This window comes from Silene latifolia, chromosome X, assembly GCF_048544455.1.
Source record: "Silene latifolia isolate original U9 population chromosome X, ASM4854445v1, whole genome shotgun sequence".
In the NCBI taxonomy this organism is placed as follows: domain Eukaryota; kingdom Viridiplantae; phylum Streptophyta; class Magnoliopsida; order Caryophyllales; family Caryophyllaceae; genus Silene; species Silene latifolia.
In genome coordinates, this window is record NC_133537.1 from 188,683,989 (window position 1) to 188,710,596 (window position 26,608).

Here is a 26,608-nt window from a genome sequence, read left to right on the forward strand (position 1 = left end):
AAAGATACATAAGGATTGTGCTAGGGTATGGGGCCCTAAAGGAAAGCATTGACGGGAAGGAGGTTAAATATAAATTCGACGTAAGGGTAACTAAAGCTTGGGTATAGGAACTCTATTGGTTTGGGAATTTCTATAGAACGACTTCTTTGTCGAACTCCGCGGGGAAACACGAAATATTGTGGGTAGCAGGACACAGGCGGGAGCTGCTGAGAGAAAACTGCTTGGGTAGTCTTCGAGAAACAATTGCGAGTAGCAGGACACAGGCGGGAACTGCTGAGGGGAAATCTGCTTAGGTAGATGTTAATCCTCACGTCTTGAAAGGGACAGTACGTCCGCTTACTCTCGCTGGAGACATGATTGGGAATTATTCTTCTTGTCATGAGAGGGAAAGTATATCCGCTTACTCTCGCTGGGGACTTAATGAAGGTGTGTCGAATTCTGTGAAGGAATAAATGCTCGTTGCGACAAGCAAAAGGTCTTGGAAGGAATGAATAACGTGCGACAGTCTGCTTCTGGCTTAGAAACACGGGTCAGATCGAAAGAAAATCGTCAAACGGACCAAAAGAATAAAATAGCATCGGGGAAGAGGCGCACCAAAGATGGGCCCACAAATAACGAACTCATAACGAATTTTTGAAAATCCGTATGGAGGGAATACAAGGAAGAGGCGCAGCAAGAGCTGCGTCTCTTGGAAGAGGCGCAGCGCCTGCTACGTCTATTCCCCAAAGTGGTTTTTCTGCGTAAAAACGCGATGAATCAGAGGTTTATATTCATTTGCTCGAAACACAAATCACACAATTTTTCTCTCAAATCTTCACCATTTCTGCCAAGATTTGATCCAAAAGCTTGCATTAATCATGACTAATCAAGGTATGTGTCTCATTCTTGCATTAATCGTCTACATTTGTCCAATTTTGAGCCAAAAAATTAGGGTTTATGACCCATTTGATCGAAATTTTGGGGCTTTTCCCCCAAACGCATTTGCCTTGTCAAATTGACATTAGAAATGGATAGTAGGTAGTATTAGGAACATAACCATGTATTTGTCTCGAATTTTTGTTGAGTTTTGAGCCTTTGAGTGAGATTTGAGACGGTTTCACAGCTAAACCGTAAATTGCTTCGAAAATAGCCTTAGGATTGCCCATTTGTGATGAAACTTGATATTTGGGATCCTTGAATGATGGGTAATCTTTCTACCATCTCGGAATTTTGGTTTGTGACAGCTTTTTCAGGACACTTTTCTAGGGCATAATCGCCGTTATAACGAAATGCTGCCGAAATTTCGACTCGAACCCGAGACTAGGCTTCAAATTAGACTTGACTTGACCCAAATTACCACATGAGTGATAGGGTAGGTGGGAATATGGCCAAATATGGCAAGAAAAGAGCGATTTCAGGGCTTTGAAGGCTCGAAAATCCCTTAACCAAGGCTTGTCGTCACGTGACGCGGCCTAAATTTGCTTTAATGTTGCAGGTGATGAGGCTTCTACTTCTGGGAGGGCTCCCATGGAGATGGACGTTGCTACTGTCGAGGAGGCTTTGGAGCAGGCCTTCACTGCTGCGGTGATGGCTGCTGGGGACGAGGTCCTTGAGGAGGAGGCTGTCGAGGAGGAGGAGGCCCCGCGACGGGCCAACGTCGGACGAGGAGGTCGTCAGTTGAGAGGTGCTCCTGCGTGGGCTGTGACTTGGGAGAGCAGGCACCTGGTGTGGGCTGCAGAGGGTCATCTGTCCTACAGGACGGTGAAGAGTTTGGTAAATAGGAATTCACTACTCATTACTCATCCTCTTTCATTCATTTGTTCAAATTCCTTTCAAATTTCATTCAAAACTAAAGATAACTTTTGTTTCAAATCGCAATAGGAGGCTGGGAACATCAGGTCGTTCTCAGGGTACATGACAGCGATGGAGCACTACGAGCGGCTGTCGGCGGAGGAGCGGGCCATGATCGAGCGTGGAGCGTTCGGTCCTTTGGTGCAGGTCTGGAGGGACATCGCGAAGAGGAAGTCTGCGGGCTAACCTTAGCCTGGTCCGCGCTTTCTTGGACCGGTTCTGGGATACGACTTCCACGTTCCACATGCCTTTCGGTGAGGTGGGAGTCACTCTGGAGGACTACGGCATGATTTCGGTCGTCGTGCGGGGACCGAGGAGGTGGAGTGGCCGGAGAGCGCCATGAGGGCGGACTCGGCCGAGGCGAGGAGATTGATCGGGCCGGAACTTGTCGCCGAAGGTCACATTCTGATCGGGTTTGATACCCGTTCCTACGTTCGAGACTACTTTGCGGGAAAGACCCGGCGCTGGTGACGATTGATGGGAGGGAGACGGCTCCTCCTCCCCTGTCTGGTGACGAGCAGAGGGCTCGTTTGTGGCTGGTGGTTTTCGTCTTCGATTTACCTCGGAGACAAGGGCGAGAGGCTGTCGACGAAGCTTCTTCCCTTCCTTTTTGACCTGAGTTCCCTAGGGCGTTAGGACTGGGTCACAGCTAGTTTTGCGGTCCTCATCCGCTTCATGAGGGCCATGGTTCGTCCGGAGTTGATGGAGAAGGGGACTTCTCCTGGTGCTGTCGAGCTTGGACTACTGCTGGAGGTATGAACCTTCCTTTAGACCAAAGTTAATTCCTTTTCTTTATCAAATCACGAAAGATTGTCATTGATTATTCTGCTTCACAGACGTGGGTGTACTCCTATTTCCCGAGCCTCGCGCCCAAGAGGACGGAGCCGCTGGAGAAGGCCTATCCCGTGGTGAGGGATTGGGTGATGTGCCGGACGAAGAGCAAGCGTTCTTCTCACAACGTCTACCGGCGGGACGTGAACGCTCTTCAGCTGGACAGCGTGAGTATGTCACTTATATTCACTTGCTTCTTATATTTGCTTTTAATTGATCATAGGAATGATCCTTCTTTATCTTGTCACAGTGGGTGCCCAGACCTTGGGCGGCGGAGTACGCTGGAGCGCCTCCTTTCGTGGCTGAGGTCCTTCGGCCTAGGAGCTCGAGCCGACTGCTGTTGAGGACGTCGATGGGTCCTGTGTGGTACTTGGGCGAGCGCTTGGCTCGTCAGTGCTCTCGGGACGTGTTGACGGTTCCCGTCGATCCTCCCAGGACGATTTTTAGGGAGCCTTCTGAGGCAGAGAGGGAGGCGGACTTGGCTGGTGCTAGTGGTGACGCCCTTCTTCTTCCTGGCGAGGACTACTCGGCGTTCCTTTACGGGAGGTTGGCGTACTGGCCGGTAGTGGTGAGCATCTTTTACTTTTCCTCTTGATTCGATTTTGAGAATTATGATGGAAGATCATCGATTAACGAGAACCATTTGTGTTTGCAGGAGGTCGAGGCGGCGGGCATCGAGCCCCCAGAGTACCCCGAGACCCTCGAGTACACTGACGCGACCGGGAGGACGACGATCTCCGAGCTGCGTAACTTTGACGTAGCCGTGATGATGATCTTGGCCTGGATGATGGCAAGATTCGATTGAAGGGTGAGCCTCTAACTTTTATAACTTTTGTGTAAGAACACATTTGATTGAGTTTGTTCAATTGTTGAGAATTTCTTTTTGAAAATGTAGGTTGCGCCGTCTCGGTCCGTGGCATTGTGGAGGGTGGCCAACCGGCTGCGAGCTACTGTCGTCGAGGCACTTGTCGGCGGTCGAGGTCGTCAGGTATGAACCTTACGCCTATTTCATTTTTGATTTTTGATTTTCCGATTTTGCTTGAATCGATTGACATGAGCCAATTTATTGCTTACAGGGTGACCGCGAGCTGGAGCGAGAGTTGACCCAGTCTCGGGAGGAGACAGCTCGCTTGCTGAGGGAGCTCGAGGTTCGGGACGCCGAGATCGCCGTTCTTGCGGCAAGAGTTGCAGAGTTGGAGGGCGCCCAGCAGTAGTTTTGTGTAGCTTTTTGTTTGTTGGCCGTACTTTGTACATTTGTACATTTGGACATTGATTTTGAGCATTTTTGGACTTTGTTTGGGGCGAGAGCCCCCAGTTTGTTGAACATTTCCTTTGTTTGGTGTATATACGACGGCCTGAGTGCCTTTGCTGCTGGGTTGTGTTGCTTGTATCTGCAGGTTAGTTTTGAACAGGTTTGGTAGATGACGGTTTACGCCGTCATGCTGCCGAAATTTACATAGAAAACACGCAAAGCATACATTTATATATACATATGGTCTTAATTAGCGCAAAACGAGTGACTCAAAAGAATGCAAAAAATGCAAAAATTTTGCCGGAAATGACCGGACGGTAGGTAGGGTTACCCCCTAAAAAAAATAAAAAAAAGAAATCTATAAGTTAGAAATGTAGAAATGAAATTAAGAAATTAATATATACATGTTGAAATTCGATAAATTGCGAAAAAAAATAAATGAATTAAATGAGAAATGTAAAATTAAAATGAAAATTAATTCCTAAAATGAAAATGGAATTATTTCCTAAAATGAAAATGTGCACGTGTGGTAAAATGGCAAAAATGTCGATGTCGCCTCGAAATGCGTGCCCGCGAAATTAGGAAACTTGAAACATGGTAATTCTCACGTATTTACCAAAATAATAACCCGTAGGAATAGGAAATTATTCGTCATGGAATTAGGAAAGATCCAACGCGGAAAAAATCACAGAAGTGAAGCTGAGGAAGAGGCGCAGCATGAGCTGCGTCCCTTTGAAGAGGCGCAGCAGGTGCTGCGCCTATTCCCAAGCTGTCCTGTTCTGACGGATTTTTGGACACAGAAATTAGTATAAATAGAAGCGCGGGTGGAGCTTTTATTCACATTATTCTTCCGTCTCTTCTTCGTCTATTTACATAAAATTCTCAAAAGAAATTTTTCACCATGAATACTTTGGAGATCCGCTTGAAGGAATGGACCAACGAATTTTCGAATATGGAGAAGCATGATATATGTGCTTATAATTTTGGGTCTTTGTTGAGTTTAAAACTCATCAAGGTTGTGAAACCGTTCTTGGATGCTTGCCTTGACTATTGGGACCCGAATTACCATGTTTTTGCGTTCCCTGGAGGTGATATTTGCCCCTTTCCTGAAGAAATTGCTGCTATTGGTGGATGGGATCCTGAACATTTTCCCGCCATTCCTTCTACTTCGCAAGGGTATAAGAGCAAATTTAGAGACTTGCTTGGATTGACTAGACTTGAGGTGGACCGCCTAGTTACCTCGAAAGGCGTGAGAATGTTGGACTTCATAGATCGATTCATCAACAGGGCCGACCCCACCGTTTCTCATGTTTCTAGGCGGAGGGCATTTGGCTTTTGCTTGTTGCATGTATATGTCTTCCAAGGGCATGTTGATGAAGACTTGAGAGGGGATCCCCGTCTTCTGGGCCTTGTTGAGCAGATGGAGCTGCATAGGAGCCCAGCTTGCTTATGCTTAGGAGAGATTATTTTGGGCTTGGATAATAGGAAATCCAACCGCGATCTACCGTATTTGGGAAGCCCCGTCCTTCTGCAGGTAAAAGACGTTTTTTTTTTTTTTGATGTCTAATACCTGCTTTTTGGTAGGTTTGGCTTATGGAACGACTCCGATTGATCGAGCCCCCAGTTCATGTGCTTTCCTATCATGCCCGCTCGATTGCGATGAGGACGAGGTTGTACATGGTGGACTTCACTCGGGTCTGTGATTATTGGAAGAACAAGCTGAAGAGCGACGATGGCTCGTTGATTAGGTGGGTCGTACCGTGGTGGCACCTCAAATCTGTCACTGGAGTGTCTTCTTTGGATCCCACTAGGTCCGTGCGCATTCCTGGATTGGAGTTTATGGTGTGTATCTTCCCGGAAAGACTGATGAGACAAGTTGGGCTGAAAGAGACGATCCCGAGGCTTGACACCGTCCCTGATCTGCTATGGCGCTTACTACAGAGAGCCGAAGAGAGTGGGCCATTAAATGGGCCCAAAGAAACATGTGGTTCTTGAATTTCTCTGCCAATGCCTTGTGGGTGTCGGATTCTTATCTCAGATGGAGAAAGGCTACTACTCCGGAAGAGCGCGAGAGATTGAGGAAGCGCGAGCCTGTTGACTACAAGGTGCGCGAGGGAGATAAAGAGAAAGAGAAGCACCTGACAGAGGGAGAAGAAGAAGCCGGGTTTCGAGTTGTTCATCCTTCGAAGAAACCAAAGACTACTCCTGTCGCGGAAATGGTGATTGGCAAGAATGGAAAGTCTAGGCCTTGAGAAAGACCGTTGGTGATTAGGTCTGAAGTGGCGCAAGAGCGTCCGGCTTGAGGTCGTGACAAGAAATATGATAGGAATGACAAGGGCAAGGGGAAGATGGAGGAATAGCCTGAGTCTTTATTTATTATTTGATTATTATTATTATTTATTGTTGTTGTAATAAAAAGGTGGGGTTTTTAGAATCTTAGCCTATTCTATTTTTATTATGTAGCTTACTATTATTATTGGAGAATGAATGAAATAAAAAAAAGGTTAAATGGTTATGAAATCGTTGTGATTCTCTATTTATTATTCTTGTCGAATTTCAAATGCAATGCAAATGTCCTTCTATTTACATTTTAGGTATGACGGGTTGAATCTTGTGAAGGATTGCCTACGTTTTCACTTAAATAGTGAAATCAAACACTTGCGCGTAGTTCGAGTAAATGTAAAAGAATAATTGTTCTAAGCAAGAGCTTGTAATGAACGTAGAAAATAAACATGAGCTTTTGCTTACTCTGAAGGTGCGAATTTAGTTTATTTGATGATACGAGGATGACAACTTTGTCAAAATGCAAGAGCACAGTGACATTAGCTTATTTCAGCTTGGCCAGGGGCCGTTTATTTAGTGCCACAAGAGCGACACGTGGGGTTACGCGAGGCGCGTTTTCGCTCCTATTCTAGGCATAGTATCGTTTTAGTTGGTCAAGGTTTGTTGGGTTTGAAAACGCATTCCCGTCTAGGTCTGTGATTCTAACCGCACCCCCTGGGAGTATGGATTTGACTAGAAATGGTCCGGCCCAATTAGGTTTGAATTTTCCCCGTGGGTCGACAGGTAAAAGAGCTCTAACCGATTTGAGAACTAAGTCTCCTTCTTTGATGTTTCTTGGCCTAACCCTTTTGTTGAAAGCTCGTTTGATACGTGCTTGATATGTTTGGACATTATGTAAGGCGCGTAGCCTACGTTCATCCAGGAGGATGAGTTCTTCATATCTATCCTTCTTCCAATCGGCTTCCGGGATTTGACTTTCTAGTAAAATACGCAAGGATGGTAGTTCTAGCTCGACTGGTTGTACAGCTTCCATGCCGTAGGTTAAATAGAAAGGGGTGGCCCCAGTGGGCGTTCTGACAGATGTATGATACCCCCACAAAGCAAAGGGTATCTTGCTTGGCCAATCTCTGTAGTTGTCAATCATTTTCTTGAGAATTGTGACAACATTTTTGTTTGCCGCCTCTACCGCGCCGTTAGTCTGTGGTCTATAGGGCGAAGAGTGGTGATGCTTAATCTTGTATTTGGCTAGCAATTGCTTGGTCTCAGCTTGGAAATGTGATCCATTATCACTAATGATTTCATGTGGGCAACCATATCGACAGATGATGTTGTTTTGTTTGAACTTTGCCACATTTTTAGTTGTAAGACTAGTGTAGGAAGCCGCTTCTACCCATTTGGTGAAATAGTCAATTGCTACTAGAATGAAACAGTGACCTCCTGTTCCGGCTGGGGTTATCTTCCCGATTATGTTAATTCCCCATGCAGAAAATGGCCAAGGGGATGTCATTGTATAGAGTAACGAAGGAGGGACATGTTGTACATTCCCGAAGATTTGGCAATTGTGGCAATGTCTTACGTATTTGATGCAATCGGATTCCATTGTGGTCCAATAATACCCCAGGCGTGTGATTTTCTTTGCCATCATAAGGCCACTCATGTGAGGACCGCATTCTCCGTCGTGTACTTCTTCCATCACCTTTCGTGCCTGTGAATGATCAAGGCAACGTAGGACTACACCAAGAGGTGTTCTTTTGTACAATTCTCCTTGCATGAGAACGTATTGGGAAGCTAGTAGGCATATAGAACGTTGTCCCCTCTTGTCCATATCCGGTGGATAGGTACCATTAAGCTTAAAATTCAGGATTGCTTGGAACCAGGGTTCCTGCGCGATTTCTTCTTCATCGGTGATTTGGTGGACATAAGCCGGCTCTGACCGTCGCTCGATGCACAAAGGCATTTCCATCATGTGATCCGGCATATTAATCAGAGATGCAAGTTTCGCAAGAGCGTCTGCAAATTGATTTTCTTCCCGAGGTAGGTGTAGGTAGGTTACGTGATCAAAGAATTGAGCGACTTGGTCTATTCTAGCCTGATAAGGTGCGAGGCTTTCGCTTCGGATTTTCCAAGATCCTGTAACTTGGTTGATGATCAGTGATGAATCCCCATGTACTCGGAGGTTTTTAATGCCTAAGCTCTCTGCCGCTTGTAGTCCAATGAGACAAGCTTCAGATTCTCGCAAAGATTGTTTGTCACCTCGAAGTCGAGTTTGACAGCAATTGGCGTATGCTCGCCTTCAGGAGAAATGAGCAACACTCCTATTCTGAATCCTCTTAAGTTCGATGCTCCATCAAAGTACAGGTCCCATGAGTCTACATCAGTTTGGAGTATATCCTCGTCTGGAAATGACCAAATATCTATTGTTTGTGCGTCATTGATAGGATTTTCTGCGAAACATTCGGCGACGGTGCGACCTTTTATAACTTTCAGTGGCACGTATTTGAGGTCGAATTCTGAGAGCATCAGTGTCCATCTTGCTGGACGTCCATTGAGGACGGGTTTCTCGAAGAGGTATTTGACTGGATCCATTTTGGAGTATATTTTGACGGAGTAGCTAAGTATGTAATGGCGTAGCTTCTTCGTTGCCCACACAAGAGCGAGGCATGTCTTTTCGAGTTGTGAGTATTTGCACTCGTACTCCCAAGAACTTCTTACTAAGATAGTAGATAGCTCTTTCTTCACTTCCTACAGTTTGAGCCAGCATGGCACCCATGGTCGTTTAGGTTACTGTGAGATATAAACCAAGAGGTTGATCTCGTTGTGGTGGCATGAGCACTGGTGGTTTAGCCAATATCTCCTTGATTCGGTCGAATGCCTTTTGACAATCATCATCCCACATGGTGTGGTCCGTTTTCTTGAGTTTCTTGAAGATAGGCTCACAAATCATTGTGAGTTTCGATATGAATCGACTTATATATTGTACTTTTCCCAGGAATCTTCTGACTTCTTTTTCTGTTTTAGGTTGTGGCATTTCGATCAGAGCTTTGATTTTGGAAGGATCTATTTCTATACCTCGTTGGCTAACAACGTATCCCAGGAGTTTGCCAGATGTTACCCCGAACGTGCATTTCTGAGGATTGAGCCTCATGTTGTACTTTCGTAGCCTTGCGAAGAACTTGCGAAGGTTCGCAATATGTCCCTCTCTTTCCTTGGATTTGACAATCATGTCATCTACGTATACCTCAACTTCTTTGTTCATCATGTCATATAGGAGTGTAGTTGCGGTGCGTTGATATGAAGCTCCGGCGTTGATCAATCCAAACAAATAGGTTCCCCATTGGGTGAAAAAGGCGGTCTTATGCATATCTTCCATGGCCATCTTGATTTGAGTATATCCCGCATACCCATCCATGAAGGATAGTAATGCGTGGTCTGCAGTATTGTCCACTAATATGTCGATGTGAGGTAGAGGGAAGTCATCTTTTGGACTTGCTTTGTTTAAGTCCCTAAAGTCAACACAAACACGGATTCTCCCATCCTTTTTGGGTACGGGTACTATGTTAGCTACCCAAATGTAATACTCGGAAACTTTGATGAATCGGCTTTGAATTGTTTGTCAACTTCTTCCTTAATTTTTAGAGCCCATTCTGTTCTCATTCGTCGAAGCTTCTGTTTTACAGGTTTGAAACCTGGCTTAATCGGAATCCTATGTTCGGCGATATCCTTGTCGATCCCTGGCATGTCTTTGTAGGACCAAGCGAAAACGTCTTTGAATTCATTTAGGAGGTCTATGAAATCGGCCCTTTCGGTAGAGCTCAAGGTAGTCCCTATCCTAAGTTCTTGGGGTTCTAGTTCGGTTCCTACATTGATGGGTTCGGTGTCCTCTATTACTGGTCCCCCTTCCCTTTCCTGTAGTATTTCTTTGGCTACGTAGGGAGGTATTTCGATCGAATCTGGGTCTTGGTCATCCTCAGTATCATCGTAAACAGAATTGCACTCAAGATAACACAAAGAATAAGCAGGACCTGATTTATTCATATTAAAATTTGAGTAGAGTTGAAACAAAGAAGCCAACTGATCCATGGTCAGTGGCGGCAAAGGGACAGTGGTTGGGGCATTTCCCGAACTACTGTGACTACTCGAGGCTAAGCTAGGAGAAACAAAGGGAGTGGGGATGACGACAGGAGTAGACTCTCTAATGACTTCTCTAGACTCCGACTCTGACTCCGACTCCGACTCGAACTCATCGTCTTCTAGTTCTCCTTTGAACATCTCTCCTTCTCCAGTGGTGAGCTTGAAGAGTCTTCCTTGATTGTTGGTCCATTTGATTGATTTTCTCCATCCTTTCTACTGTCTTGCGTTGGTTTCTGTGATTAACGCGGTGGGGTTGAAGCGCTCGTCTTGAAGTATCATGGTAATGATCTCATCCTGCGCGGCCCTAACGAATCGATGTTCTCCAAACAATAGGCTAACAGCTTGTTCGTCTAAGCAAGGTGCTTGACGGGTTTTGACGGTAGGAACCGTTTCTGGAGGGATAAAGTAGTAATCTTGAAAGATCTCGATTCCGGCTAGCTTCCTCTCGAGATAATGCCAAGGTTCGGGAAATCCGTGAAAGAGTTCTAGACTTCCTTCTTGAACAAAGTACCCATTTAAAGTAGGGAGATAGGGTCGCATTTGGACTCCTACGTGCTTACGATTTTGGACTTGGGCAAGCATTTCAAGAACCTCCTCTTTTGTGGGTTTGTACCCTAGTCCAAGTGGTATCCTCTTTGAGTTGCCTTCCTTGTATGGTGCGAAGGTGTTTCTTCGAGTTGGGTTTAAAGGCATTCCAGGGAAGTATCCCTGGGTTTTGAGTATGTGATTGACCACCAAGTTGGAGTAGGGATTATAGTATAAGGGTGCCAACTCGCTTTCTATGACGCTTACACTTTGGAAGCCCTCAAGTTCGTACACAGGATCCGCAAGGACTTGATTGTTTGACTGTTTTTCGATTATGGCCTTGAGGGTGACGAAGTGATCGTCACTACTTTGCCATTTAGTGGGATCTTGATCTTTTGATGAAGGGTGGATGTTACCGCTTTGGAAGCGTGAATCCACGGCCTTCCTAGAAGTATGTTGAATGAAGCTTCAATGTCCACTATTTGGAAGTTAACCTTTCGTTCGATTGGCCCTGTGGCTATGGTTAGGTTAACAAGTCCTACCACTTTTCGTCGTGTACCGTCATATGCACGCACACCTTGATTGGTAGGGGTCCAATCCGACTCTTTCATGCCTAGCTTGTATGCCGTTTTGAGGGGTATGACGTTGACTGCAGAGCCATCATCCACCAAGGTCACTGGCACATTCTTCTTTAGACAAATGACAGTGATGTATAGAGCAAGGTTGTGACTAGAGCCAAAAGGTGGCAAATCTTCGTCCGAGAAAGTAATAGGATTACTTAGCTTCGGTGATTCTTGGAAGACCAAGTTGACTACATCTTCAGGAGTGGAGTTATGTGCTACATTTAGTTTGGCCAAAGCTTGCAGTAAAGCTGGGCGATGTGGGAATGAGCTTGCTACTAATTGCCAGACTAAAAGATCAGCCTTTGTCTTCTGTAATTGCTTGAGCAAATGATCAGTGGAGTCATCTTTGTTGTCAATTGGTGTGATGACGTTGGTTGGACCATTTTGAGTAGTGCTTTGATATGGGCGACCCGAACGAGTTAGGTGGTCCACATCTTGGTCTTCACCATTTTGGACTATTTCTTTGACTAGGGAGTTTTCAGTGAGATACTCGTCCTCGTCATCGTCGGCCCAAACTCCATTGATGTCAGTTAGTTCCCTCATTCTCATGATGTCACCTTCCAGTCGTATGATTTGGTCGACTAGTTTATCAACTACGGCGACTACTTCTTGCATAGTAGCATTTTGAGAGAAGATTAGTGGCACATGTTCTTCGGGTGTTGCGTTGGGATCGCGTAAAGTTGTCACCACATTTTCTAATTCCCAAACTTGTCTATCCACACTCCTTTCCCATGTGATGAAGTCGGAAATGGTAGGGGAGATAGTAGAGTAGAGCCCTTCATTCTCGATTGCATGAATTTCTCTTTCGATTGGAGAAATGAGGTGTGAGTAATCTAAGGTAGATTCATCACTTGTGATCACTAGAACTCCAAGAGGATTCTCAGTGTTGTTGGGCTTACCTCCCGGTGGTATTGGTAGTCGACCATCTTCAATCATGTCTTGAATCACGTTTTTCAACTTGTAGCATTTTTCCGTGTCGTGCCCCTTGCCCCTATGGTATTCGCAGTACGAGTTCTCGTCCCAGAATTTGGATTTTCTTTCAGGTTCGGGAGTAGGTCCAATGGGTTGGAGTTTACCTTGCTTCATTAACCTTTTTAGAGCGTTGGAGTAAGTGTCCCCAAGATTTGTGAATTTCCTTGGTGGGGTACTTTTCTTGGATGGCTCGAGAAGGTTAACTTCATCGGTCTTGCTAGTAGAGCCGTATGAACGTCTTGTGGACCCTTGATATCCTCGACCTACCGTTTTGGACAAGAGTCCTTTACGGATGTCATCTTCAATCCTTGTCCCTAGTACGGTTAAGTCCTTGAAAGTTTTGATGTTTTGGTATCTCAAATGATTGGCATAGATGGGTTTGAGATTATCCACAAACTTTTCCACAAGGGTAGCCTCATCCGGGCGTTCAACTAGTTGGGTGCTAGTCTTCCTCCACCTACTTAGGAAGTCGGTGAATCCCTCTTTGTCATTTTGGGTAAGAACCTCTAGAGTACGCATGTTGACTTGGATCTCGGCATTATCCGCATATTGTTTAGAGAACTCGATTGCGGCGTCTTCCCAAGTAGCGACCTTCTTGTGATCTAAGGAGTAGAACCATTGCTTTAGGATAGTGTCAAGAGATGAAGGAAAGATCCTTAAGAACATCTCGGGTTTGATGCCTTTGATAGACATGTAATCCTTGAAGGCACGGATGTGGTTCAAAGGGTTCTCGTGTCCCTTGAACTTAGGGATATCCGTCATATTGAAGTTAGTTGGCAATTTGGAATTGACGGCCTCGTACTTGCGATTGTTCTCCCTATAAATGTCATCCCCCTTAAGGTACATCAATTGCTCCTCTAAGTATTGGAGTCTTTTTTTTCCTACAAATCATCCCCATGAGAGGATTTTCATCCTTGGATTCCTTATCAGAGTCACCTATTACTTCACTTTCATGAGGGGGCAACCTTCCCTCTACGGCATAGATACGGCCTTCAATGAGTTCAAGGCGGTCATAGACTTGGTCTTGGGTGACTTGCATTTGGGCTAGCGCGGCTAGGATTCGATCATTACCATCTTGAAGTTGGTGGAGATTTGTTTCGCTGGATCCAGGCATCTTGAAAACTGGACAAGAGATCGGCGACGAATCAAAACACGATCGACCATTCTAACACACTTGCTAAAAGAAGAAATGTTTTGACTCGTGAAGTGGGTGTGTGCCACTTGTGTTGAGTGAGCTTTGAAGAAAGACAAGGTTTTTGAAAATGTGCGTCCTAGTCAACTGTAGTGTAGTTGTAGGAGTGGACTCGAAGTGAGGCTTTGAAATGGGCTTGTGGCCCGAATTTTGACACGACAAACGGACAGAGTTTTGACCGGATTTTGCGCTAATTGAAAGCCTATTTCGAAATTTTGTTTGAAAATGGGTTTTGATTTTTGAAAAATTGTCATGGTTTTTTTTAGAAGTGGTGATCACGTAAGGTACAAACATTTATATAAGCATTATAACGGGATGCTGAGTGCATTTAAAAGAGTTTTGGTTTAAAGGGTGGGTTGCCATACCGAACCATCAAACCCGAAGTCTGTGGAGAGGCTCGTACCAAACAAGAGTAAGGCCGATTCCTAGTCCATTTCCTCAAGTAGTGAAGGCCCTTGATACAAACAAGAGTAAGCATCATGGTATGGATGACGTCAATCACTATCCATCCTTAGGCCCAAATAAGAATTAGGACCGTTTAGACGGGACGATTGGTCGAATGGGTTGGGTTGGGCCTAGGAAGGCCGAATAAAACGGTCTAGGAAGACCGAGTTATGAAAACCGACAATTGTCTTGTACAAACTATTCCCTAACCTTGTTCAAGTTTCACCCTTGCTACACGTAAGTGTATTATCCCAGCAGAGTCGCCAAACCGTGGACAGCGGGGCCCACGGGCGCTTGGGAGGAAAAGAGAAACAAGCGTTTGTATTTTTGTATGGAGTCGCCACCAATTTTTATGGGAAATTGGAACCGTTCGAATACCTCGTGTCATGTCAAGACACAAAGTAAAGACATGAACACTAAGCAATCGTTACCCTTAGCATTCTATGTCTAGAATGACTCTCGTGGATGCCAATGAACACGGGTGTTCACAGATATCTGGAGTAAGGGGTGAGGGTACGTATTAGGAAGCTCTTTTGATCGAACACTTAATCCCGCCCGCCTCGATAGCGGCCTCTACTAATGATTAGGGAAGTTATGCGTACTTGATATATCATCGGCTATATGCATGCAATGCAACATCCAAGTTTTAATCCTAGCATGTGAGAATTAATACTAAGTCGGTTGACACATAATTTATCAAACAATTGGGTCGAAGTAGGATTTAATGTTGATTACATGTGAGAACATACAAATGATAAAATAAATACAATAATTATGAATTACAATAATGAAAATTACATTAATTACATGGGATTAGGCGATTTATGTCGAAAATACCTTTAAAACGGATAATTTGAGAAAAAGAATAAAAGAATGAATTACGAACAAATCAGAAGGTGATAATAAGGATAATAGTTAATTATATGTAGACTAATTAAACTAGGTCAAAGCAAAAACGGAGTTCAGGGACAAAATTCAACCCGGAACAGGCGCAGCAGAGCTGCGTCCTTTGGAATAGGCGCAGCAGACGCTGCGTCTGTTCCTGACCTGAATTCTCGCTGTGAAGCCGGAATTGTGTGTTGTTAATATTCGTTGGTAAATTTAATGATTAATTACGATATTTACTCGGATGGAAGTGATTATTCGGCTATTTACATGTGATTAATGGTCATAAAACAGTAAAACATGGATGAGACGGAATTAAATGAATTAACATAAGTTGGATTAATTACAGGAGTGAAAAATATTAACAAACTAAGCAAATTAAATCAATTAATTAAGTTAAATACGATGGATTAATGACGAATATATGATGAATACGACAAATAACAGATGAAAATTATATCAAAGACGAATTCCAGAAACCCAATATTGATGAATTGAATCTCTACAGCCCGGAATTGAATTTAATCACGAAAACCCCCAAATATTGGATTATAAGGGATTTAAGCCGGATTTGTGATGATTAAAACATACTAAAGATGAATAATAAATATGCATGTGAATTATATGCTATCATGATGAAGAATTAACAAACAAACGACACAAATAAAAGAACTTTGACGAACAACAGAGGACGAACGAAGAAGAAAGGAAGCAGGAACTGCGGCAGCCTCACGAAGAGGCGCAGCAGGAACTGCACTCCTTCGAAGAGGCGCAGCAGTTGCTGCGTCCTTTCTCGACGGTTATCTACTGGAAATCCGTAAAAAGGGGTTTTAGAGCATGGTTTTAGAAATCGGTTTTAATTGTATTTTCGACACAAACCTTACAATTGATGATACAAAAAAAAAATACAATAAATAAAAGAGAGATTACACCCTCAGACTTACATGTTGACGAAACGAGAAGGACTAAGATATCGATTAGTGATGCTCGACGCGAATGCAAAGAAAGTGCCCTCGTAAGAGGAAAACGATTAGATTAATTAAGTTGATTGATGTGTAGTTGGTCAAATTGGTCGGTCATGCAAACGAGGCTGGTACTCAGAAGGATCCGAGCTTACGTGGTCGAAAGTTCAAGCACGTTGACGCCAAAAAGTAAGAACAAAGTCTAGAATGCAAAGGGAGAAGAGAAGGGCGGACACTCGTGTGAGAAATAAGAGGAACGAAGGCTCCTATTTATACTAATCACGTGGAGGAATTAGGGTTTCGGAGACTCTTTGGAAGTGAATCTCGGAAAGATATGAAAAATATACGAGAAATACGCATAAAAGGGCCTGGGAAGAGGCGCAGCAGCCACTGCGTCTCTTGGAAGAGGCGCAGCACCTGCTGCGTCTGTTCCCAAGGGGTTTCCTCCTGCGGAAGAAAGATTTCCGCGTTTGAGTTATGGTAGGACGGAAATAATTCGGTTTTCCTTAATATCTTATGTGAATATTACGGGAAATTGTTTGCCAAAAGATAAAATTTATGAAATATGGAATAGAAATATCCGGAACATTCCAGAACATTCTGACTCGGGATTTAACGGTTATCAGAAAATGGAGACGGTTTTAGGCCCGGACTCCAAATGTACTCTAATTACTGTAAAAACGACCGTATCGGCACGTAGATGACAACTAAGAGGTAGACATTAATATTTGAGCAATCACTTGACGATAATCTTACGAACTGTCACAAATCGTTCCGCGTACCAATCATGCGGCCCAATCATCACCGGGTGGTTTGCGAGAGGTGCAGAAATGAGGTATCTACAACGGGTCTCTCAAATCACTCAATAAATACAGGTGAATATATGTGAAAGATAGAAAGAATTCATTTTGTTAGTGACACTCACCTAACTACGACCTATAAGAACATGCCTGCAATATAATATGAAAGTAATCTCTACAGCCGTACATATGCATTCCAACCGAACAAATGACCATGACACATGCCGAGGTAAATAAGGGATATGTGAGGTAATGGGCAGGAAAGGCAAAACATTTATGGGAATGTGGGGGTACAGGTGATCAAGCTAGTACCGTAACCAAACCATATGACAATATCCACTTCTTGCTCAAACTTCAATCCACACGGTGCTATAGCAAGCACAAAACTCACAATCCCCGAAATAATCAACTCCCCATAAGATACAAATGAAACATGGGAGCAAAAATCGCCATTTGAATAAAGACTTGAATCATGTGATTTGATTTCTTTTCTTCTCGGGCATCGGTCGATCGACCAAATAGAGCAGTCGATCGACTGCATTAAACAGTACAACACTCTCTTTTTCTTTTTCGAATCATTTTTTTTCTTTATTCCTTTCTTTCCTCTTCCATTTTCTCAACAACATCTCAAAATGAGCATATGCCACCAAAAACGTAGTAACAATCCCAAAAACTAAACTACTAGCTTGACAAGGGCAGGCTAAATGTAGGATGTAGTAAACGGGACAAAAAGGCTATTTTTGGCAGTATGGAGCTTATGGGTAAGATGAGAAAAAGGGGACCTCTACCACATGTGTCAACAAACCACAAACCGAATGCACACAGGTATTAAGCAGATTAAGTTCATATTTATGCAAATTAATGAAACATGTCTCATAAGGAGTAACTACTCACATCCTAGATAAACTGGTCATAGATGACACCAGTTATAAGCTCTAACAACTCAGAAAATGATGTAGTTTGCCAAATTTCTAAGTCAAGTCCAAAGTCCAGCAGGAATTATAACGAAAACTCGTAGACTATGCAATTGATTCTACTAATAGCATGTCAATTAGCAAGGCTTAGGCGATAAAACAGATGCAAATGCAATGTCATCATTGAAATACTACCATTCCGACTCAACCTATATGCTAAAATAAACGTGCATTTTTTTGAATTTTGTTGAAATTTTTAATTTTTTTGAATTTTCTGTAAAAATTGGAGAAATTAAACAACAATCTGTAAAAATTGGAGAAATTAAACAACAATGCAAGACAAAATGTAAACGTGAATGCAAAAACATATGAAATGCAACGCAAAACCCTTCCCCAAACCAAATCGCACAATGTCCCCATTGTGCAAAATCATGTAATGAAGAAAAGGCAAACGGGATTTTGCGAGAAAATTAAGTAAACAAGACATGAAGTGAAGACATGGAGACTCACAAGACTTTAAGCGCAGAAAAGGAAACCTCCCCAAACCAGCGTGAGCTAGGAGGTTTCAGTAGCCAGCAGTGCTACTAATAGGTACCTGAAACGACAACAATACCACGTAATAAAACCGAGAAAGCATTGTGGGAGCGGTAATTACGTGCATAAGATGAAGAAATTGAAGAAAACAAAATTATGTCGGAAAATAAAGAGAAGGAAAGACTCCCTCAATTCCGCAAAACGACCAAACACAGCAGGGGAAAGGTCGTGAACAGGTACAGCAGCGACAACGGTCAATCGACCATAGCAGGCAGTCGATCGACTGGAATGAACAGGAACAGAAGCTCCTGGAAGGCGCACCTCAGTCGATCGACCAGGGTAGGCGGTCGATCGACTAAAAATACTGCTGTAATTTTATGATTTCTTCGAATTAGCTCGAGAACTTGAGCTAATATGGTCTATAAACCTGCAAACGCACATAATACCGCGCCAAAAATTGCGCAAAACCCAAAGTAACGGTATAAAGTACTAAAAATCCTAAGCAAACTTAAAATGCGAAGTCTCGCGCACACAAAACAATAAAAAGTTCAACGAAAGCAATAAAGTGTATAGTTTTTGAAAAAGTCTTAATCAACTAATAGTTGATCAAGAATGGCCACGGAATGGCCCACTTGGTCGGCTTCTGGCTACAAGAGGTAGCCTCAATAGTGCTCATCTTCTCAGCTGCACTTTTCTCAGCTCCAGCATCCGCAGAACTCAACGGATCAACATGTCGGACATCTTCCCATTCAATGACCTCTTCGGACTCGTCGGAATCCATATCAGACTCCGTTGCTTTGACTGGCTCATCTTCGGGCTCCTCATCCGTGCCATAGCTAAGGCATCCTAGACCGCCTCTTTGAACTATTGGCTCCTTCACAGCTGGAGCGACATGCGGCTTTTCCTTCCCCAAACCAGCTCCTCCAATATCTAAAACTGAAGAATCTTCCTCCACTTTGCTCCCATTCTGGGCGGAGGTGTCACAACAGGAGTAGGGGTAGAGATAGGCATATCAGGAAGTATAAAATAAGATTTCTTTTCAGAAACCGTATTGCAAGTGACGGGCCACATGGGGTCTTTCTTCCTAGCTGTCTGGGCAAAGACAATGGAGTGCTGCCCTACCTTAAAGGTCAAAGTACCCGAACAAACATCAATAACTGCACCAGCAGTGTGCAGGAATGGTCTACCTAGAATAATAGGAATGTGGGCATCTTCGGGCATATCTAGTACCACGAAGTCAACAGGGAAGAAGAACTTCCCTATTTGCACGAGAATGTCCTCTAAGACTCCTATTGGCTGGACCGCAAAACGATCAGCCATCTGTACTATCATGTTCGTGACTGCAAACCTATTCAACTTTAACTTCCTAGCAAGACTCAAAGGCATTACACTAATACTGGCTCCTAGGTCACATAAGGCTTTCTCAATAGGAAAGGTGCCAATATTACATGGGACTGAAAAACTACCTGGGTCTTCTGCTTAAGGGGTGCAGTATGAGTCAAATAAGAGCATGACTCCTCAGTGAGTGCGACAATGTGCACAGTTTCAAGTGACTTCTTTTTAGACAAGAGTTGCTTTATGAATTTCATATAAGCAGGCACTTGATTTACTAACTCAAGAAAAAGAACTTGTACATTTAAGCTACGGATAACATTTTCAAACTTATTAAATGATACCTGTTCCTTCGTCGGCACTAATCTCTCCGGATAGGGGGCTGAAAGTAGCAACTTAGCCCTCTCTTCTAAATCTCTCATGCCGGCATTGGTGGACTTAGGCTGGAAGTCCACAACCTTCTCCTTGTTGTAGCTTGACCCTTCTTCAGACCATCTCAAATGTGAACCATTAATCGACAAAGGGTCGTACTTCGGAACCGGAACGGACCCATCAGCAGTCGGGTCTGGCCTCAATATTTTCGGGGCAGTAGTACTCTGAAACAAGTGATCCCTCAAGTTATTAGGCATTGGAGGACGAAAAGAATCACTTTCAGCAGCGCTGTCAGTCGATCGACCAGGTTGGTCAGTCGATCGACTGGGTATGTCAGTCGATCGACTGACATACCTGCTGATCGTCTTTTTCTTTCCACTGTTCGTTCCAGCTTTCTTCTGACTCGGTTCCGCCTCATCTTTTTCAGCAATGTCCTCGACCATAGCGGGCCCATCAAGGGTAGACCCACTCCTCAGTAATGGCATTAAGGGTTTCCTTTTGGTCCATTTGAGTCGGTAAATGTCCCGGAGCTCGAGTTGTATTCTTGCTAGCCAATTGGGCAATTTGGCTCTCCAACATCTTCATCCCAGCCTCTCTAACTTGGGACTCCTTCAGCAACAAGTTCTTCAGTTCGGCAAACTTAGAATTTTGGGATTGTTGTTGCTGCTGAGGGACATATGGAGGCTTTTGAAACTGTTGTTGCTTATGAGGGGGCACATAATTCTGCTGCTACGGAGGTTGAGTCGTATTCAAGATATTTTGGCTGCTCCACCTCAGATTCGGATGGACATTCGGCTCATAGTAAGTGTTTGTCTGCCTATAATGTTGAAAGGCAGCACAGGACTCAAAGGGATTAGGACAGTTGTCTGAAACATGTCCCTCGGCTCCACATCTTTTGCAGACAAAAGGACCGTCTGAAACAACGTTTACATGGTAAATCCCTCCTTTTGAAGCTCCCCCCAACTCGTACTTATCAAATCTCGCCATGAGAGCCTCTAATGCAGCTACAGAAGGAGATTCAGCAGCTCTCCTTTGATTTCCCCTGGAATTTCCATACTCAGCATTATGGGTGGCCAAGTCATCAATGATTTTCCACCCCTTAGTCTCTCCCATATTCTCCTGGAATCTACCACTAGCCGCCGCATCCAAGATAGCTCTCTGATCGTCATAGAGCCCATTGTAGAACTGATTGCATAAGCTCCATTTCTCAAACCTATGATGCGGAATGGTTCGCACCAGTTTCTTGAAACGGACCCATGCCTCATGAAAGTTCTCATCAGGCCCCTGTTTAAAGCTTGTGATCTGAGCTCTAATAGCATTCGTCTTCGAGGCAGAGAAATATTTCTTATAAAACGCTAAGGCCAGCGAATTCCAGTCAGTGATCCCATTAGCAGCTCGGTCCAGGTCTCTGTACCACTCCCTTGCAGCATCGCGGAGTGAGAATATAAACATTGTCTCCTTCACCTGGTCCTAGGTCACACCGGTCGGCGGGGGTATGAAGCAGCAATAATCAATAAATATCTCCATATGCTTGGTTGCATCTTCATTTGCAGCTCCCCCGAATTGGTTTCTCTCAACCAAGTTGATATAAAAAGGCTTCGGTTCGAATTTTCTATCAGATCCCGGTAATTCGAACCCCTTATATAGATTTGCAGCTGTCGGCTCAGAGTGACTTGCTATAGTTGCTTCTTCAGCCATTTCTAGAAAATCTGGAGATGTGACGGTCTCAACTGATGAAGTAGAAATAGGAGATGAAGGTGGATCCTCCTCGAACAGCTCGTTCTCGTAGTAACTAGACAGAGTACTCAGCTTTTACTCTGTCGGCAATATCCTAGATGATCATCTCAACTCGCGCAAAGTCTTCTCAATCTCAGGATTGAACGGTACTAATTCACCACCCTGTGACCTGCGCATAAGAGGAAACTATAAAAAGAATATGAGAATAGCTTAAGGAACGAATGTCCCTTAAAATAAGAAACAGACTAAAATAAAACAACTAAAAATTAGAACAATTGCCTCCCCGACAACGGCGCCAAAATTTGATACCCACCGTTGTGAGTTCCAAAAATAATATTTATAATACCTATTAAAACTAACAGAAGCTAGTGGTAACATGGTCGAACCACAGAGAGGCAGATGTAATTATTAGTTGTCTAATTTCAGTCTAAGGTAACGAATGTGGGGGTTGAGTTGATTTGGTCTATAGCTAAAACAATAAAAGACAATAAACTAAATAGACGGATGAAACAGATATTAAAAAGGGTGCTAAGGGTGTTCGGTTCACTGTAGTTTCGACGGCAACAAACTAGGTAGGTCTAAAACAAACACATGAGGCGGGAAAACAAGAGGTCCTCTCGGTCCACTCTCAATAAGTAGCGTCTTTCGATCTCGCTACGGGTCCCTAATATCACTAGTACTAACTCTCGTCCTGAAAACTGACTAATATTCTAAACTTTACGTATCTTTCGATCTTAGCATAGTTTAATCATTTTAATTGGTAGTCTAGCAACCTTCCCTATCTTTCTATCTAATGGGTCAGTCAATTACTAAACATTCAACTAGTCGTGTGCACTCGATTCGTCAAAATTAGAAATTAGATCAATTAAAACGAAGCAGGACCTCACGAGGCCAGTCGATCGACCAAGATAGGCGGTCGATCGACCGTGGCACGATTTAGGGTTCCCTATTCTAATGCTGCCTACACTACAGATTCCCTACATCCTAGCACAGGGTATTTAGCTACTCATGACTACGATAAAAACAACAGTAAAATTGACTAATAGAACTACTGAATTCATGCTTGAAATAAATGAACAAACAAATAGCATAAGATGATGATTTCGGCTTTGGGAAACTAACTAGCAATTCCTATACTACGAATGATATAAGCAATGAGACAGAACGGAAGAATACCGAAAGGGAATTGCAGGCAAAGATCCAGAACCGAAAGCGAAAATAATTGTCTTGAACACGGAATAATATTTGGAACCCTAATTCTCAATGCTAAACTAAAACTGAATAAAAACTCGACAAAAAGGGACTGCCTTATGCTGAAACTAAAGCTACGTTATATAGGAATACAACGTAGTTCTTATTTCCTAAAACCTAATACAATGGGCTTCAAACTTCTCGATCTTTTAATTCACGTCTGAAAGAGCGTCTTGGTCGATCGACCATGCAAGGCAGTCGATCGACTGCTCTTCGCTGAACAGTGGCTACTGGAACTCGTGGGTTGGTCGATCGACTATGGGCAGCGGTCGATCGACTGAAGTAGCTGATATTTGACTTCTAACTTTTCGTGGATTTGTCTTCGGGCCTCGAAACGCGCACCAAGCTCGTTCCTTGAGCAAATACTTCACGTCAAATGAAATGCAAGATACTTGGGGACGGATTTGGCTCAATATCTACTCATTTCCGCATAAATCTGCAATATTACATAAAAATACGAAAGTAGACGAAATGGGGCAAATAGTAGCCTTAAACCACATAAATGAGCTCTAAAATACGTGTAAAATAGGGTGTAAAACATCATATAATTGACACGCATCACCGCATATTCTTGATTGATGTGCATACATGTTAATGTATGAGAATTGATGTGATATATATACGTAATAATAATCGAGTTATACCCCGTGATAGATATGTATACATAACCAACATGAACGAGAGTTATTTATGTGATTATAGAGTGGAATAGTGGGTTTGACCTAATACTTGACCTTTGGGAGGCTTGTAGATGGGGTATTATGTCAATGGAATTATAACTATTGTGGACATAGGCCACCTACCAGTATGTGGACATGGGCTACCTACCAGTCTGTAGACATGGGCCACCTTCACGTCAAGCCAATCTGTGGACATGTAGCGGTCGGAAAGCCACGTTTAGAGGCGTAGAAATGCTTTCGACTGAATCGCTTTAGATCGGTCGATTTTATCTCGGTGAACGACTCGAAACGATGCAGAGATGTTCAGAGTCGCCACCAAGCAATTATGGGATGCTTGGAAACCATTTTAATCCACTATATACCTCGGTCAATCAAGGCAAAAAGTGGTGCTTGACATATAGGTACTAAAGATAAGGACTCGTCTCTCTTTAGCATCATATCGCTATAATGACTCTCATACGTCCTAGATAAGGTCATCCACTATCCAAAGGTTCTGAGTAAGGGGTGAGGGTACGGATTGAGAAGCTCTTTAATCGAACACCTAATCCCGCCCGCGTTAGCGGCCTCTACTGATCGATCGTGGTTGTTTAAGTGCAAAAGTTGATAAAACGGGTAAAATGCATGAATGCGCATCCACATGTTTAACCTAACATGTGAAAGTTTGCTAAGTCAGTTTGTTTATCCAAATATCAAGTAATTGATGTCGAGTTAGATTTAGATTGATTTGCATGTGAAAACTGAAATTAAACATCCATTTACCAAATTCGGATTATGGTGCTTAACACGATCCATTTATTGTTAAAATGCAAGAATAAAAGAATGAATAAGAAAATGTTAAAATGTTTAAAAGAGTGTTAACTCGTCAATCTGATCCATGTAGATTCGGGTCAACCATAATCGGGATCGTCCTAGACAAGTGCTGAAATTAATGAATCAGAATAGTGCCAGGCAGCCCATTAGGGCGCGAGCCCATTGGCGAGGCAACAAAGCCTGTCCAGGTTTTGAAATATGAAAACAGACGGCCTCTTGGGACGCGAGCCATGAGCCGAACCAAGGAGCATCTCTTGGTTGTTAAAAAGGTTATTTAAAACCATATTTGTGATGAATGATTTGCAAATGTTGTTTGCATGACTCGGAATAATTACCATTATATTAGTAATATTCGTCGTCGAATCCATATTTCCAAGCTTGAAAAATATAGTTTACAAATAAAAATGTAAAATGTGTGTGCTTAACCGTTTTATCACCGTACTCGAATTAAATCAACATGGTATTTATTTTAACCAGTAGACACCTCGTTTCTGCACCTCCCGCCAACTACCTAGTGATGATTGGGCCGCATGTCTGCTTATGCGGAGCGATTTATGATATTTCGTAAGTTCGTCGACACGTGATAGCTCAAACAGTCAAGTCAACCTCATGGTCATCATCTACGCGTCGATACGGTCGTTTTACAGTAATTAGTGTTCATTTGGAGTCCGGGTCAAAAAACGCTTCCATTTTCTAAATCGTCTTAAACCCGAGTCAGAATATTCGGAATTTTCCGAGGTAATATTTCCTAAATTTTATCTATTATCATGAAAATATCTACCTTGCGAAATAAGGAAGCCTACATCTTCCCTAATTCCTAAAATCAACCTCGAAAATCTTTCTTACTGAGGAGGAAACTGCCCAAGAGAAAACGCAGCAGGTACTGCGCCTCTTGGAAAGGTCGCAGTTCCTGCTACGCCTCTTCCTGGGCTGCGTTTTCTCCAGTTTCTAGATTTCCTCCGGATTTCTTTTCTATTCCTACTTTTACCATAATTCCTCCTTGTGATTAGTATAAATAGAGGCCTCCGCCTCACATATTCTTCTCGCGAGTATCCGCCATTCTCTTCTCTCTTTGCATTCTAAGACCCCGCTTTTGCTTTTTTGACGCCTATGTGCTTGCTCCTTGCGACCACGTAAGCCCAGATCATTCTGGGTACCAGTCACATTTGCATGACTGTCCAATTCGATTACTACACTTTAATCAACTCAATCAACTTGTTCTAAATCATTTTTCAAGGGCACTTTGATATTACATCGAGTCCAGCAATCACTAATACGACAACTTACTTAATCTCGCTTCGTCAAATATGTTAGTCTGAGGGTGTAAATCCCAATTTATTTATTGTATTTTATTTTGTATCCATTAATGTACGAGTTTACGTCATAAGTATGCTCAAAACCGTTTTCAAAATCACGTTTTAAAACCTTTTTAATGGAACAGCAAAGAGGCACCGTCGAGAAGAAACACAACAGCTGTTGCGCCTTCTGGAACAGTCGCAGCACTTGCGGCGCCTATTCCATAGGTTGCTTAGCCGTTGTTGCTCTTCTTCTTCTTCTTCTTCTTCTTCTTCTTCTTCTTCTTCTTCTTCTTCTTCTTCTTCTTCCTCATGTTTCTTCATTGTTTTATTCGAAGGTCTTCTTCCGTCTTATTCCTTATACCTTTCAAGTTTTGTTATATTTTCCAGTTTACAAATTTGTTTATAAAATACTTTTCAACAATTCTGACTTAAATCCCTTATATATAGATACCCAGTATCTTCACCTTCCAAAAACCATCCGATGATGATCGGACTATAACGTGTTTTTGATATGCATGCGTGGATTGTCTATACATGAGACGGTTTAATGCACGACTCGGATATGAAAAATGATTTATAAATGGTTTTCTAACTTCATTTGCATTAAAATAACACTATTTAGAGTTAAACCCGTCTTCGAACCCAAAACCGACTCAGAAACCCGCAACTCTAGTCAACCTGAGTCAACCCAAGTCAACCCAAATCTCGAATATCAAAAATAATGCCATGAATGTCTTTATCATGTCATTTCCATTAAAATGACCCTATTTAGAGTCTAAACCGACACCGGGCCAAAAACCGACTCGAAATTCAAATCCCGACTCACACGGGTTAAACCCGAGTCAATAACATAAAATACCTACCCCAAATAACACCCAAGATTAAGCTTACACGGCTAAGCAATCACCTAAGACCCCAAATCACAAACAATAAAACATTGGTTAGAACAA

General features: G+C 43.1%; 1 non-coding gene across 1 annotated transcript; it reads left to right on the top strand.

The window, feature by feature from the left end:
* The first annotated feature begins 21,092 nt into the window (after positions 1-21,092).
* Positions 21,093-21,199, top strand: LOC141625569 (small nucleolar RNA R71). The gene has a single exon (XR_012535341.1). It is a non-coding gene; the product is annotated as a small nucleolar RNA R71 (small nucleolar RNA).
* The last annotated feature ends 5,409 nt before the right edge of the window (positions 21,200-26,608 follow it).